The sequence below is a fragment of the Pinus tabuliformis genome, chromosome 4_2 (assembly GCF_031772625.1).
Source record: "Pinus tabuliformis cultivar Carrire ecotype Pingquan chromosome 4_2, CPIR1, whole genome shotgun sequence".
Classification (NCBI taxonomy): domain Eukaryota; kingdom Viridiplantae; phylum Streptophyta; class Pinopsida; order Pinales; family Pinaceae; genus Pinus; species Pinus tabuliformis.
The window spans coordinates 569,783,355-569,799,559 of NC_142304.1; the positions used below are offsets into that span (position 1 = coordinate 569,783,355).

Genomic DNA, 16,205 nt, shown 5'->3' on the forward strand with positions numbered 1-16,205 from the left:
TATAAAGTATGTGGAAAAAATACAATATATTATATATATCAATATATATTATTTTTTTTCTATTTCATCAAAGTAAAAAAATAAAATTTGCTAAATACATAGTTCTTTTATAAAATATAAATGAGTATGAATTTACCTTATAGTATTAAGCATTTGGAGTAATTACACCTTTAATAAGATTTATATTTTTACAAATCAATTCTTTTTAAGGCTCTGTTAAATCAAATTAAGATTTTGGTATTATAAATCGGATGTATTCCATTTTTTTGGCAAGTAAACTAGATTTTAGTACTAGTTAAAATATTTTAAATATTTGATGAATATAAGAGAAATCAAACATAATTAATTCAAATTCTTAAATGGATAATAACTAAGTGAAATTATTAAGTTCATCCATATCCATTGAACTTTTAATTTTCTTTTAGAAATCTATTATTCTTAAATATTAGATAATTAACGATTTTAATGAAAATAAAAATGATACTCTTACAAAAATCATATCAACTATAAATCAAGTAAATAAAAAATAACAATCACGATCGTTATAATATATAAACAATATCAATAAATTATAATTTTCATATATAAACAAAATGAAACAATTTATATATTAGAGGAAAAATTATTTTCAATATCTAAAAATAATATGAACCTAAATTTATTTTAGTTTTTATTCTTCAAATTAGAAAATCTGTTAAGTGTGAAGCCAAATTCATGCATGATTCTATATCCTTCTACACCGCCATTAGTTTCTAGATCTCTAGGATTTTAGATCCTTCTTCAGCCTCTATAAATTTGTAATTGCTCTCGCCAAGGAATGCAAGCCAAGGCCTAAGCCTGTTATGTAGTGTTAAGTGATTTCTGTTCTCCAATGATTGTTTTATCTATTCAGCTGTTTCTAATTGAGTAATCTTGTTGTTTCTCCATTTGTCTGTCTTTGGAATTATTCTTTGCTATTGCCGTCTAAGTCTCTGAGTATAAATCTGCTGTGTGTTATGTATGCTCTGATCTAACAACTAGTATCAGAGCTAGGGTTGAATATCCACTGTGCAAGTTGCTTAGTGTCATCCCCTTACTCTAGTAGCGTTCGTTAAAATGTTGGTTGTTACCTCTGGATCTGTTGAAGGATCTGTCCCGGAAATAGCTGAGGAACGTTGGAACTAAAAGACAGTTGTTGCAAGTAAAACAAGGTGGTGGACCTATGTTGAAATGTGTTGCTGGAGTTTGAAACATGGAGATCCGTGGAGATTGGAGTTGAAACGTGTTGTTTGTAAGTTTTTTTTGTTGGAAGTTTGACAATAAATTATGTAAATATGAGTAATAATTGTATTAGTTACTACTAGTTAGTTTTATACTGAAACAGTAGTTATGTAATGGAGGAGGCTTGTATAAAACTAGTGAATGCCCGAGAAATGTAAGCATGGAGAATTATTGTTGATTGAATAAAGATTCCAATCCCTTGCCCCATGGATGTTTCCTTGATACCCTCTCAAGGTTTTACCACATAAATCCTGTGTTGTTATTTGTGTGTTTGACTTCAGTTTTCCAATTAGTTGTGAATCTTTCTTGGTCAATGTATAACTGAATGTTTATTTTCTTTCCTCATTTCCCCTATTCGAACTACAATTGGTATCAGAGCAGTCTGTCTGTGCGTGAGCCTATCAGAGCAATCTTCTTGTGTGTGAGGGAGAGAACTCATTGCTTGAGCATCATTGCTGAGGAAGACTTCTGCATGTGCGTGAAGCATGGATGAGGGTGGCCATTGTTGCCAGGAGGGCAGAGTCGTACTATCCACTGCCGGTTGAAGGAACACTGCTAGACATTTGTCAAGGAGGAAGGAGGAGGAAGGCGCATACTACGTGCTAGAGAATACCTCTACCTCTGCATGCTAGAGCTATTGATGCATGGTTTTGGTCCTACGTTCAATACCTCTGCCTTTGCTATGTGAAAGAGAGGAAGATGCGTCGTTAAGTGTATCAGAGACCTCTGCGTGCAAGAGACACTGCCAGACCACCGTCGCTTCACCCTGCGTGTACTGCGACTTGCTGCTACGTGGCATGAAGGAGCGTGAAGAGGCTGCGTGATTCTCTGCATGAGGAGGAAGCGTTTCTCTACCTGCCGACAGTTGCAATTACTAGAGCCATTGGCATCTACGTGAAGACTGACCTCTCTGCATCTACAATCAAGAAACCAAACCCACACTGCTGTCGAAGAGTTCTTGCAGAGCCATTGAAGGCATGCAGAGTAACTTGAAGAGGAACCTGCGTGGAGAGGCATGAGGTTCTGCAACATGTTTGTTGGGGAAGGCTAAATCAAGTTGCTATTTTTCTAGAATTACTGTTGAAATCGGGTATTTATCAAAGTTTCCAGAACTTTTTTATTTTCAGCAGAAATCTCTTTTGAAACAAAAACAACATATTGAAATCAAATCAAGTTTTTTTAAGGGGTGGATTTTATACAAATATTGGAGGAAAGAACTTCAGGAAAATCAAATCAGAAATTTTGTTGAAAACAAATAAAAGGAGTTGATTTATTCAAATTTGGAGAAAAAAATTCAAGAAAATATTTTTTTGTTTTCTCAAAGACAAAGGGTTTGAAATGAAAGGAAGGGTTTGCAGATAATTTGCTGAAGGGTTTTTTGGGGAATTATTTTCTTTACACAAAAGTTTTTTTTGAAGAAAAATATAAACCGTAGTTGAAAGACTGAAGATTGAAACCCTAGAAAAATGGCCAAGAAGTCAAATGCAAAATTCGAGGTGGAGAAATTCACCGGAAAGAGAAATTTTTCTCTTTGGAAACTGAAGGCTAGGGATCTTCTTGTGCAACAAGGGTTGCACAAGGCACTTGATGGGCTAACTAAGAAACCTACAACCATGACTAATTTAGATTGGGAGGACTTTGATGCGCGAGTTCTCAGTACCATCAGGTTATGCCTGATGGATGAGGTTCTCTTCAACATTGTTGAAGAGAGTACAGCTTCAAGATTGTGGGAAAAACTAGAAAAACTCTATATCACAAAGTCATTAACCAATAGAATTTATCTGAAAAGATAGTTGTACAGTCTTCGAATGAAAGAAGGTTCAAAAGTTGCAGAACATTTGAATGTTCTTAATACACTTATATGTCAATTAACAGATATGGAAGTTAAAATTCAGGAAGAAGATAAAGCCATAACCTTGTTGTGTTCTCTGCCCGAATCATGGGATCACTTTGTAACTTCAATCAGCTTGAGCATTGTTGATTCTTTGAAGTTTGAATTAGTCATGGGAGATCTCTTGTCTGAAGAAGTACGAAGGAAATCCAGTACTGAAACAGCTGCATCAGAAGCCATGGTAGCTAGAGGACGCTCAAAGGAAAGAGGAGAAAAACCAAGAGGGTCTTCCAGATCTAAATTGAAAGGAAAGAAGTCTAAGGCAAAATGTTGGCACTGCAATAAAATTGGACACTTGAAGAAAGACTATTGGAAACGAAAATAATTTGATAACCTGAAGAAGGAAGCGAATCAGGTCGATTCAGGTATGATAGAGGAAGTTTTATCTGTTGAAGAATTATGTATGATAGATGAAACTTCACTTGAATGTATTGTCTCTCAGGGTTTAAAAAGCTAGTTGTTAGACTCTGGTGCTTCTCATCACATGTGCCCACACAGAAATTGGTTTACTTCGTATGAAAATGTAAATGGTAGTTCTGTGTTTATGGGTAATAATGTGTCATGTCAGACTGTTGGGATGGGGAATATCAGGATTAAGATGTATGATAACATAGTTAGAACATTAACTAGTGTTAGACATGTACCTGATTTGAAGAAAAAATTGATTTCTTTGGGAGTGTTGGATTCAGATGGTCATAAGTTTACAGGTTAGGGTGGTGTCTTGAAAGTATTTAAAGGAGCCCTAGTGGTTATGAAAGCAGAAAAGGTCGAAAATCTTTACAGGTTAAAAGGAAGTACTCAGGTCAGTGAAGCAGTGGTTGTGTCAGAAAAGGAAGAAGCAAGTACTCGTCTATGGCATCAGCGATTAGGTCATATGAGCGAGAAAGGTCTTCAAATACTGATGAAACATAAATCTCTTCCCAATCTAAAATCCTTGAAGTTAGATTTCTATAAACATTGTGTGTATTGAAAATAGTGTAAACAAAGATTTAAAGTTGGAAATCATGATAGTAAAGATATTTTAGACTATATTCATTCTGATCTATGGGGACCATCCCCTGTTGTATCATATGGAGGTGCTCTATATTATTTAAAGTTTATTGATGATTTCTCCCGTAAAGTTTGGGTCTTTATGCTAAAAAAAAACGTTGATGTATTCAATGTCTTTAAAAAATTTAAAGCAATGGTAGAGAAAAGAACAAGCAAATCTATTAAATGTTTAAGAACTGACAATGGTGGTGAGTTCACTTCAATTGAATTTGAACAATATTGTAATGATGAGGGAATTATTAGACACAAAACTGTTGTTTATACTCCTCAACAAAATGATGTTGTTGAGAATATGAATCAGACTCTTATGGAAAGAACCAGAAGCATGATCAACAATGCTAACTTGCAAAAGGAGTTGTGGGTAGAAGTAGTATCTACTACTTGATATTTAGTTAACTGAACACCTTTAGTAGCAATTAATTGTAAAATTCTTGAAGAAGTTTGGACAGGTTAGTCTTGTGATTATTCACATTTGAGGATATTTGGCAGTGATGCTTATTCTCTTATTCCTAAAAATCAGCGTTCAAAATTAGATCCAAAATCGAAATGTTATGTCTTTATTGGGTATAACTATGCAGTGAAAGGATACAGTTTGTGGGATCCTAAATTGCGAAAGATAGTCATTTGTAGAGATGTAACATTTGATGAATCTTCTCTTTTAAAATCAAATGTTGAAAGAATTGAACAGGAACAGGTATCACCAAATCAACGAGTTCAGTTGGAGGCTAGACCTTTTGGTGACAGTCAAAAGGAAGGGGAGACTTCTGGAGAAAAAGGTGTTGAAGACACAAAGGAGGTCATTGAAGCTTCTGAACTAGTTCAGCAACCAGTCGCTCTAAGAAGGTATACAAGGGAAAGAAAATCTCCTAAAAGGTATGAAGATTCTGCTTCATCTTTTGCTTTGATTACTGAATATGGGGAACCTTCTTGTTATCATGAAGTAGTAGATGATACAGATAGCGAAAAATGGAAAACGGCTATGGAAGAAGAAATGCATTCCTTAGCCAAGAACAATACCTGGGATCTTGTAGAGCTTCCTGAAGGGAGAAGTGTTGTTGGATGCAAGTGGGTCTTCAAACTGAAATGGAAAGTTAATGGAAGTATCAAAAGGTATAAGGAGAGACTGGTAGCAAAAGGGTATTCTTAGGTTGAAGGTATAGACTTTCATGAGATTTTTTCTCCAGTTGTAAAACTTGTTTCTATTCGTACTATGCTGGCACTAACTGCGTTACTTAATCTTGAGTTAGAACAGTTAGATGTTAAAGCAACTTTTCTACATGGTAATTTGAATGAAGAGATATATATGGAACAACCAAAAGGTTTTGTACAAGGTCACAACAGAAGATTAATTTTCCAGCTCAAGAAGTCATTGTATGGTCTGAAGCAGTCTCCCAGATAATGGTACAAGAAGTTTGATTCCTTCATGGTGAGCTAGAACTTTATAAGAAGTGAGTATGATCATTGTGTATACTTCAAAAGTTTCAATGGCATATTCATTATCTTAGCTTTGTTTGTTGACGATATTCTTATTGCAAGCAAAAGCATGGAAGAGCTCAACAGGTTAAAGGCTCGACTCTCTAGGATGTTTGATATGAAGGATCTTGGAGCAACAAAACATATCTTGGGCATGGAGATACACAGAGATAGGAAAAATGGTAAGCTTTGGTTATCACAGAAAAAGTATGTGGAGCAAGTACCTGAAAATCTCTCTATGAACAATGTGAAACCTGTTAATGTTCCACTAGCTTCCCATTTTAAGCTTTCTTCAGTTTTGAGTCCTAGAACTGATGAAGAAAAGTAGTATATGTCTCATGTACCATATGCAAATGTTGTAGGCAACTTAATGTATGCTATGGTATCTGCAAGACCTGAAATTTCACATGTAGTTGGAGTTGTCAACAGGTTCATGGCAAATCCAAGTGAAGAACATTGGCAAGCGGTGAAATGTGTGCTTTGATATCTAAGAGGCACAAGTGACCATTGTATCATCTTTAGTGGTGGTGAAGGATTAGTCTGCGAATATGTAGATGTCGATTATGCAGGTGGTTTGGACAAAATAAGATCTACTACAGGTTATGTCTTTACTCTTGTAGGTGGAGCAATTAGTTGGATGTCAAAGCATCAAGAAATAGTTGCATTGTCCACTACTGAAGCTGAATATATAGCTGCTTCAGGTGCCAGTAAAGAAGCAATCTGGTTAAAGGGTCTTCTCTATGAGATTGGAAGGATGCAAGAGAAAGTGGATGCACTTTGTGACAGTCAAAGTGCTATTCACTTGGCTACAAATCTTGATTACGACAGTAGAACCAAGCACATTGATGTAAGGTGTCATTTTCTGAGACATGTGATCGATGGCGGAAAAGTAGCTCTTCAAAAGGTCCATATGTGAGAGAATTGTGTAGACATATTCACAAAGCCAGTTATAGTAGAGAAGCTGCGATGGTGTTTAGCTTCTCTTGGATTGCAGAAAAGATGATGAATGGGCATCGGAAAGGGATTAGGAAAATTGTTTTCAAGGTGGAGTTTGTTGGAAGTTTGACAACGAATTATGTAAATATGAGTAATAATTGTAATAGTTACTACTAGTTAGCTTTATACCGAAACAACAGTTACGTAATGGAGGAGGCTTGTATAAAACTAGTGAATGCCCGAGAAATGTAATCGTGGAGAATCATTTTTTATTGAATAGAGATTCCAATCCCTTGCCCCGTGGATGTTTCCTTGACACCCTGTCAATGTTTTACCACGTAAATCATGTGTTGTTATTTGTGTGTTTGAATTCAGTTTTCTAGTTAGTTATGAATCTTTCTTGGTCAATGTATAACTGAATGTTTATTTTCTTTCCTCATTTCCCCTATTCGAACTACATTTTTTACATCAAACTTGCACGTATACATCAAGTTTTTTCTCAAACCAACATATGTATGTGTGAAATGTGAAAACATTCAAACATTATATATGTATTTATATTTATTATGAAACATGTATAAATAGATGTTGGACTTTTGAAAAGTATATTTTAAAAGGAGCAAGAATTTTGAAAAGGGTATTTTAAAAGGAGGAAGGTCATTATTTTAAATTTTAAAGAGTAAAAATTAAATTTTTATTTTTAAGTGGAGTTTTTGTGTTTTGGGGCATGAATTTGATTGAAAATGGAGACAGCAGTTACAGATATGGAGAAGTTGAGCGGGGCTAATTTTTCCCTATGGAAATCACAGATGGAGGATATACCGATTTTAAAGGATCAGTATTTGCCGATTGAGGGCACAACAAAGAAACTCTCATCGATGACAAATGAAGAGTGGAATAATCTAGATAGAAAGGTGATTGCAACAATCCACCAATATTTAGCAAAGAATTTTTATTTCAATGTGTCCAGAGAAAAGATAGCAGAAGGATTATGGAAGAAGCTCCATCATCTATATGAGAAGAACACGACATCAAGCAAAGTGTTCTTGATGAAGAAGCTTTGTAATCTCAAGATGAAATGGGGTGCTTCAGTTGCTGAGCACTTGAATGCATTTAATATTATTACTAATCAACTTGCCTCGGCTAAAATCATTATAGATGATGAAATTAGAGTCATTTTTGTTAATGTGTTGTAATATCCTCTGTTTTCTCTCACAGTCTCACCTCTCCGTTTCTCACTCAGAGAATACACATCTATTACATAGCCTCAAATACAATGCCCTCATACAAAGAGAGGGGTTGCCTTCTAGGGCAAAAAACCCTAAACTAAACATAAGTTCTACCATCAGATCATTCGCCTTATGAACAACCTAGATTGACTAGAAATTACTATACTTTTACAAGGCAATTTTACATCATGTTTTAGCTTCGGGGGTGCTACCCCCAAAACCCTCGTCGGGGGACTGCTGGCCCCCGGACCCCCCAACCATGGGGGATCGCCCACCCCCGGAACCCCCGCAGAGGGGACAAGTCCCCCCCACACCACTTCGCGTGGAGGGGTGTACAAACTTCCTGGGGTATACATGCCGTTAAAACAAAGACCTCTAAACAATCATGCTCCATACTCAACAATCTCCCACTTGGAGAATGATTGTAGCAACTCCACTGTTGCTTTATTTGCTGGACAACGACTCCTCTTTCGACCTGGATATTTCTCATCTTCATCGTCATCCCTGAAGACCAATTGAAACTGAGCATATTCTCAGTTTCTCCCTGGTTACAACTTTTGTTAGCATATCCGCAGGATTCTGGCTAGTGTGTGTCTTTTCCAGCTTCAACTCTCCATCTTCCAACACTAATCATATGGAATGGTACTTGAGTTGTATGTGTTTAGTCCTGGAATGAAATGCTGAGATATTTGCAAGATGAATGGCACTTTTGCTATCACTGTATAACGTTCCCATATCATTCTCCTTATCCAATTCACCCATAAGCCTTTGTAACCAAATCGTTTCTTTACTAACCTCTGTAGCAACAACATACTCTACTTCTGTTGTTGAAAGTGCAACAACAGTTTGGATTTTTGAAACCTAGCTGACAGCTGTTCCACCAACAGTAAATACATATCCTGTAGTGCTCCTCCTGTTATCTCTGTCACCTGCCATATCTGCATCTACATATCCCTATAGAGAAATGTTTGAACCACCAAAGCATAATGCTTGATTTGTGGTACCTTTCAAATATCTGAGAATCCATTTCACTACCATCCAATGTTCCTTTCCTGGATTGTTCATGTACCTGCTTACAGCTCCCACTGCATGTGCAATATCAGGCCTTGTGCGGACCATTGCATACATTAAGCTTCCAACTGCTGATGCATATGGAACTTTAGACATATAATCCATGTCTTCTTGGGTCTTTGGGCACATTTCCTTACTAATTTTGAAATGGCTAGTAAAATGTGTACTAACTGGTTTTGCATTGTGCATATTAAATCTTTTCAACACCTTTTGTATGTACTCATTCTGAGACAATTTTAATTTACGATTTTTCCTATCTCTAGTTATTCTCATACGAAGGATTTGTTGTACAGCTCCCAAATCCTTCATTGCAAATGAATTTTCCAATTTTCTTTTAAGCACATTTATTTCCTGCATGTTAGACCCTGCAACAAGCATGTCATCTACATACAATAACAATATAATATAGATACCATCATTTTGCTTTTTCAGATAAACACAATGATCAAAGTGACATCTAGTATAACCTTGTTCAGACATAAACTTGTTAAATTTTAGATACCACTGCCTTGGCGCCTGTTTTAAGCCATGCAAGCTCTTCTTCAACCTGCACTCTAGTTTCTCCTTCCCTTTCACTTCATATCCTTGTGGTTTCTGCATATATATCTCTTCCTCCAAATCCCCATTGGGAAAGGCTGTCTTTACATCTAATTGCTCAAGATGCAAATCTTCAACTGCTACTAGACTTAAAATAGTTCTGATTGAAGTCATTTTAACAACAGGAGAAAATATTTCATCAAAATAAATACCTTTCTTCTGTGCAATCCCCTTCACCACAAGTCTAGCTTTATACCTTTGTTTTCCTCCATCTTCTTCCTTCAGCCTATAAACCCATTTATTCTTCAATGTATTTTTTCCCGCAGGCAAGCTGACCAAGTCCCAAGTCTGGTTATGCATTAAGGAGTCCATCTCTTCTTCCATGGCTACCTCCCACTTCTTCCTACCTTCAACCTGCATTGCTTGTTCATAACATTCGGGTTCACCAAAATCAGTCAACAATAAATAACATAATGAAGGAGAGTATCATTCAGGGGGCCTACTTATCCTGGTAGATCTTCTAACACCACTTCCAGGTGTTTGGGGTGCCTGTTGTTGTTGTGGTGGTTGTTGATTATTATTATTTTCAGGCACGTCCACTTTTTTGCTGATTTCATCAAGAACTATGTATTCCTTGTTTTCTTTTTCTTGTTTCTTTTCCTGCAATTGAATCTTATACAAGACCTTTTCATTGAATATTACATCTCTGCTCCTAATGATTTTGTGATTTTCGTAATCATATAAGCGATAACCAAAATCATTAACACCATATCCAATAAAGGTACATTTCTTTGACTTTGCCTAAAGCTTTTTTCTATTTTCTTTATCAATATGGACAAAGGCCTCACAACCAAAAGGCTTTAAAAAAGAGTACTTTAACTTTTTACCTGTCCATGCTTCCTTTGGAACACCACCATCCAAGGAACTTGAAGGCCCTCTATCTATTAGATAAACAACAATATCTGCAGCATCTGCCCAAAACTATAAAGGCAATCTTGCATGCAATCTCATGCACCTTGCACGCTCCATCATTGTTTTGTTCATCCTTTCTGACACACCATTTTCTTGTGGTGTTCTTGGAACTATCTTCTCTCTGCGAATTCCATGCTCTAAACAGTACCTATCAAACTCTTTGCTTCAATATTCACCTCCATTGTCTTATCTAAGACACTTCAATTTCTTTCATGTCTCGATCTCAACCAAAGCTTTCCATTTCTTGAAAGTATCAAATACATCAGATTTATTCTTAATACAATAAATCCAATTTTTTCTTGTTGCATCATAAATAAAAGTAACATAATAATGAGAGCCACCGAGAAATGATACCTAAGAAGGTCCCCATACATCTGTATGCACAAGATCTATTTTTTCACTCTTCTTTTCTTTCCCAACTCTAAGAAATCTGACTCTCTTCTGTTTTCCATAAATTCAATTCTCACAAAAGTCCAAATCAACATTCTTCAAACTTGGCAACAAATTTCTTGAGTGAAGAATATTCATCCCCTTTTCACTCATGTGTCCGAGCCTATGATGCCATAATGCTACATATGCTCCTTTGGAAGTTAAAGCATTAACAGAGTTAGAAATACCATTGCATAAATACAACATACCAACCTTTTCACCTTTTGCTATTACCAGGGCTCCTTTGGTGACCTTCCAAGCTTTATCTGTGAAAGTTGTCACACAACCTTCACTGCCTAACTACCCTGTTGAAATCAATTTTTTCTTTAGATCTGGAACATGCCTTACCTCCTTTAGTAGCCATTGGTTTCCATTCTGTTGTTTTACAAGAACCTTACCCATTCCAACAATTTTACAGGGTTTATCATCACCCAAATGAACTTGTCCAAAATCTCCTTGAACATAGTCATGAAAGTATTTATTATCAGGTGTGGCATGGAATGAGGCGCCTGAATCTACCATCCAAGAATCAATAATATTTTCGAAAGAAAGAATCAAAGCATCTTGTAACACCTCACCTATCACATTTGCTTGATGATTGTTTTCTTGTTGTGCATATCCTTCTTTTCCGTTCCAAGATCTACAGTCTTTCTTTAGGCGTCCTTTCTTTCTGCATTTCAAGCACACTATCCCCGATCTGGACTTGGATCTACGTTTCCTTGATTTACTGCAATATCCTGAGCTCTTTCCTCTTTCCATTTTTCTTCCCCTAAACTCTGCACTCAAAGAATTACCTGATGTGTCACTGGAGCTTTTCCATCACATTTCCTCGCTAAGGATAGCACCGACAACATCATCAAACTTTAAAGTACTAGATCCAGAAACAGAGTTACTAATGGCCATTACTAAACCATTCCAACTTTCTAGTAATGAGCACAAGAATAACAGAGCTCTAACTTCATCATCAAAGTTTACCGCTATAGAACATAACTGACTTGTAATAGTATTAAAATCATTTAAATGGTCTGCAATAGATCCACCTTCCAACATCTTCATATTAAATAACCGTTTCATAAGAAATACGTTGTTTGAGGCCAAGGGTTTTTCATATAGTTTCTCCAACGCCTTAATCAAACCCTCTGTCATTGTTTCCTTCGAAATTTTGAAGGCGACCAACACTGCGAGGCACAACTGTACTGTTCCAAGTGCCTTTCTATCGAGAAGGTTCCATTCTTCATCTGTCATACCCGTCGACATCTTTGTTTTTCTGCCCAATGGTAGGTATAGATCTTTCTGATACAAATAATCTTCCATCTGCATCTTCCACAGCGAGAAGTTTTCGCCGTTAAATTTCTCGACCCTAAACTTACCATCTTCCACCATTTCTCCCACTCGAATGAGGAACCCTTCTTTCCTGTGAGTTTATCAGCTAAATAGACCTTCGGCTGTGATACCAGTTGTTAGAAAATTATATATTACAGAGCAATGGAACACATAAAATATTGCAGAAATATAAACACAGAAAACGCATAAAACAAGAGAGACACAGATATACATGGTTAACCCAGTTTGGGCTACATGCACCCCAAACAGCCAGTCCTTCCTTTCTATTATCCAGCAAAATGAAGAGACACAACCTACAACATATCCGTTGTAATATCCTCTGTTTTCTCTCATAGTCTCACCTCTCTATTTCTCACTTAGAGAATACACATCTATTACACAGCCTCAAATACAATGCCCTCATACAAAGAAATAGGTTTCCTTCTAGGGCAAAAATCACTAAACTAAACATAAGTTCTACCGTCAGATCATCCGCCTAATGAACGGCCCAAATTGACTAGAAATTACTATACTTTTACAAGGAAATTTTACATCTGTTTTTAGCTTCAGGGGTGCTGCCCCCGAAACCCCCACCAGGGGACCATTGGCCCCCAAACCCCCCAGCTAGGGGGGATCGCCCCCCCGAACCCCCGTGGGGGGACAAGTCCCCCTTGCACCCCCCCACGTGGAGGGGTGTACAAACTTCCTGGGGTATACATCTGGCTAAAACAAAGACCTCTAAACAATCATGCTCCATACTCAACACATTTTTAATTCAAAAAAACTTAAAAATCATTATTATGATAAATCTTTCAACGTAAATATACCCTTTTTGTTTTTAATGTTGACTTTTCCTTTCGATATATGATTTTTTTTTTAAAAAGACAAGCACTTCTTTGCATCCAAATTTGCGTAGTTACTTTCTATTTGAGGAAATGATGTACCCTCTTCATCATTCAGTCAAGTAGTCCATGCAAGATAATCCACACAATCGATGCGAAGGTAAGGGATAGTCGGGTGATAACTAGAAGTTTCATGTTTCCTTCAACTTGGTTAGATTGTAATGTTGTGACTGTGTGTTTGAGGGTCTCGTATAATTTGCGACTTAGTAATTCATTGACCATATTTATTCAATGTATACCAATGCAAATGATGTCCTACAGGAAAAACAACTCAGAAAAGAAAAATATATATAAAATGTCAACCTTGAAATTGAAAAGAGCATTTAAATGAGAAATTTATAAATCGTGTTCAATCAATCTGAAAGGATTTAGGTGCATCTGAACCTATTGTATTATAATAAAATTTTAATTTAATGCCATAGAAACCTTTATATTGTCGCTCGACAGTGACACTGAACCCAATTCACATCATAGTCTACTCGGTCATCAACAAGACATATTTAGAAAGGTATTAAATTGAAGACCTGCTCATAGAATGCTAATATTATAACTATTCTCTCTTTCAGAACATGAACATAATCTATTCTCAGATGCCTTAGACCTCCCAGTATAAAAAAAGCATAAAAATTGACTCCAGGCATGCTAAGATCACTCTTAAGACAACAAAAATAGGTATATAAAACAAGCTTTAAAATTTAAAATCCGTTATTCCATCTATCTAAATTTGGCCTACACAGATTAGGTGACCTGATTCACAGTTTTGCAAGAGGAATAATGTCAGTAAGATCACCTGCTTCGAGTTTTTACATTAATATTTTAACCTTCATTGAAGTCCAAGACCACTCATCCTTGTTCCTTGCAAGGATCACAGAGGATGCCAGCACACGCTTTTTCCCAATGCAATATACATATATTACCTTCCACACCTATTATTTGTCACATCGATTCTTGGGACATGTGTAGCTCTTACTTGTTGAAGGATATGCACACCATAAAGATAAACATTATCCTCGAAAATAAAACACTATGTTGATCACATGGATACATTTGAGCATCAATAAATCTATACTTCCCACAAGGATAATCATTATCCAATGCTTCTAATTAACGGATAAGCATTTTCCCTTGTTGCTAAAAAAGAAACAACCATGCTTCGACTTCCAAAATTGTGGTGAAAGTAGTATTTAAAATGAAACAATAGTCTTTATCAAGGAAGCATTGCTCATGACTTTTCGGGGATCCTTCATGAAAAAATCATTCCAAACACATCCATCTTGACATGTTTATGGTAACTACTAACTATTATCCATAACAATCTATGGCACAGTGGAAGCAACAACAATTGCGGTTTCATTGTGTTTTACTCATGACAGGTCATATGCAAGATCACAACGCAAAATCTCAGTTGTTGCTTATTTATTTCCATTCCTTGATTTTTCCCTTAATTTATGATTTCTAAAAATATCACTAGACCCTCTACGAAATTCGCCTTCACTAGAAAATTTGAAGATCTTTATCCTATTCCTAACATCCTCCATGAGCTCGGGCAACTGCATGCAAGAAGTGAAACCAAGCTCTCGTCAATCATCTCCAAAACCTTGTTCCCTTTCACCTCCACGTCACTGATTTGCTTCTTGGAGGATCCTCTGACCATGAGCTCTTTTCTCTTTCTGGCCTTCACCATGGGGAACTAGAAGTGTCACGGGTGGGACGTTCATTGGGAGAGGGGTGGAAGCATGACGATAATATGAGTATCTTTAATATTGACTTCTAACACAATTTTACCCAATTTTACCCTTCGTATGTCAGATAAACAATACAATAAATAAATTAGTTGTCAAGCATATAGCGAGAGAGCGGAAGAATTACAACGCACGCGGGGCTAATGGTCATTTCTATAATGACCGTGATTTATTTTCTTCACGGCATTTTTTCTACCACCAATGGTATCCACAACCAATTTTGAAAATGCATGTATGATGAAACTAATTTGTAACAACACCCATAATACCTTAATTAACTCATCATAATAAAGCATGCACACTAAATGCTTAGCTCTACTAGCTAAGAAGTTTGTCTTCTGACCAAAACTTCAAAACGAACCAACATATGGCCTTGAAGCATCCTGCTACCAAAACAGTAAGCTGGATTAAGCTTTGAAACCTTTATATTTGCCAAAATAGAAGGGAGGTAACTAGGGGAAGGATGGCTGCCATTTGAGGCTTCATAGTTATTGGCATAAAAAATCTCTAGTGTCATCGATACCGATGAGAATAACTCTTTGTTGCACAGATAGAACATTTCCCTAATGCAGGTGCTTGATTCAACTGATGCACACCTCAACTTGAAATTCCTCCACTTTGCTATCAATTTTTTCTTTTTTCTTTTTGATAGGTTTGAATCCTAGAGCCTAGCTTCATTCTTGTGTGATTGATAGCATAGCCTGCTTTAATAAGCTCTTGGAAATATTCATTGGAGATAGGAGCCTTAGATGTTGCATTTCTATATTTTGGGTCATAGTTAAATGTTCCAGACTCTTCTTTTGGATTACATCTTTATGGATCTCATACATATAACTTGTTTCATTTACGCATTAATCTGTGATTGTAGTGAATTCTTGCAACACAACGAATGCAAAAGAAGAATAGCATAGTGAAGTAATTGAGTATGGGATGTCACAAACGGGGTTTGCTGTAAACAGTAGGCCTGATGCTTAGTGAGGGGCGTGTCCACCATGATATAAAAACATCTTGGAACCACTGTGGATATAATATATTGGTCCATAGTTTATATATGGGAGGGTATTGGTTTTTTTCCAATTTCTATATTTTCTTTTATCTTAATAATAATATCTCATGTTCCATGTTTCGACAATCTACCTTACCTTATAGGCTTTAAACTCTTGAGTAGTTCAATCTATGTATTTATGTTGTCCCTTATTAACGAATTTGTTTTTTGATAGACATAAATATTTCATGCAACAAGAACTGCATATAGCTTGCCCATTCTTTTCTCTAAAGATTTTTAATATTTAGATTCAACCTTAAAGAGTCTAGATTTAATACTTATATGAGGACGCTTTAGAAGAGTTTTTCGTAGTCAGGCCAATTTTAGGTTAAAACTTTTCCATAC

General features: G+C 36.3%; 1 pseudogene; it reads right to left on the reverse strand.

The window, feature by feature from the left end:
- Window positions 1-15,137: 15,137 nt before the first annotated feature.
- The window catches only part of LOC149170583 (uncharacterized), a 23,879-nt pseudogene continuing 22,811 nt past the window's right edge, over window positions 15,138-16,205 (reverse strand).